Source organism: Austrofundulus limnaeus, unplaced genomic scaffold (assembly GCF_001266775.1).
Source record: "Austrofundulus limnaeus strain Quisiro unplaced genomic scaffold, Austrofundulus_limnaeus-1.0 Scaffold236, whole genome shotgun sequence".
In the NCBI taxonomy this organism is placed as follows: domain Eukaryota; kingdom Metazoa; phylum Chordata; class Actinopteri; order Cyprinodontiformes; family Rivulidae; genus Austrofundulus; species Austrofundulus limnaeus.
In genome coordinates, this window is record NW_013952638.1 from 860,780 (window position 1) to 861,029 (window position 250).

The window sequence follows — 250 nt, forward strand, 5'->3', positions numbered from 1 at the left end:
GGTGAGCACCAGGTGCCTTGATTTGAGAACCTGACTAATGGCTTTCTCCTGCTCAAGTACTCTTTCAATCATTTTTTGACGTGATCCCCACCTGGTGGGTGTCTCAGTTGTCAGCATGTGCTTTGGAAGACCAAGTTCATCCTGTGCAACGGCCAGGTCTCTTCTTTTTTTCCATGAATAAGAGAAAGCTGAAACGACCTTTTTACAGGCTCCAGTGGCACGATGTATCCGATCATCTTTCACACCAGAC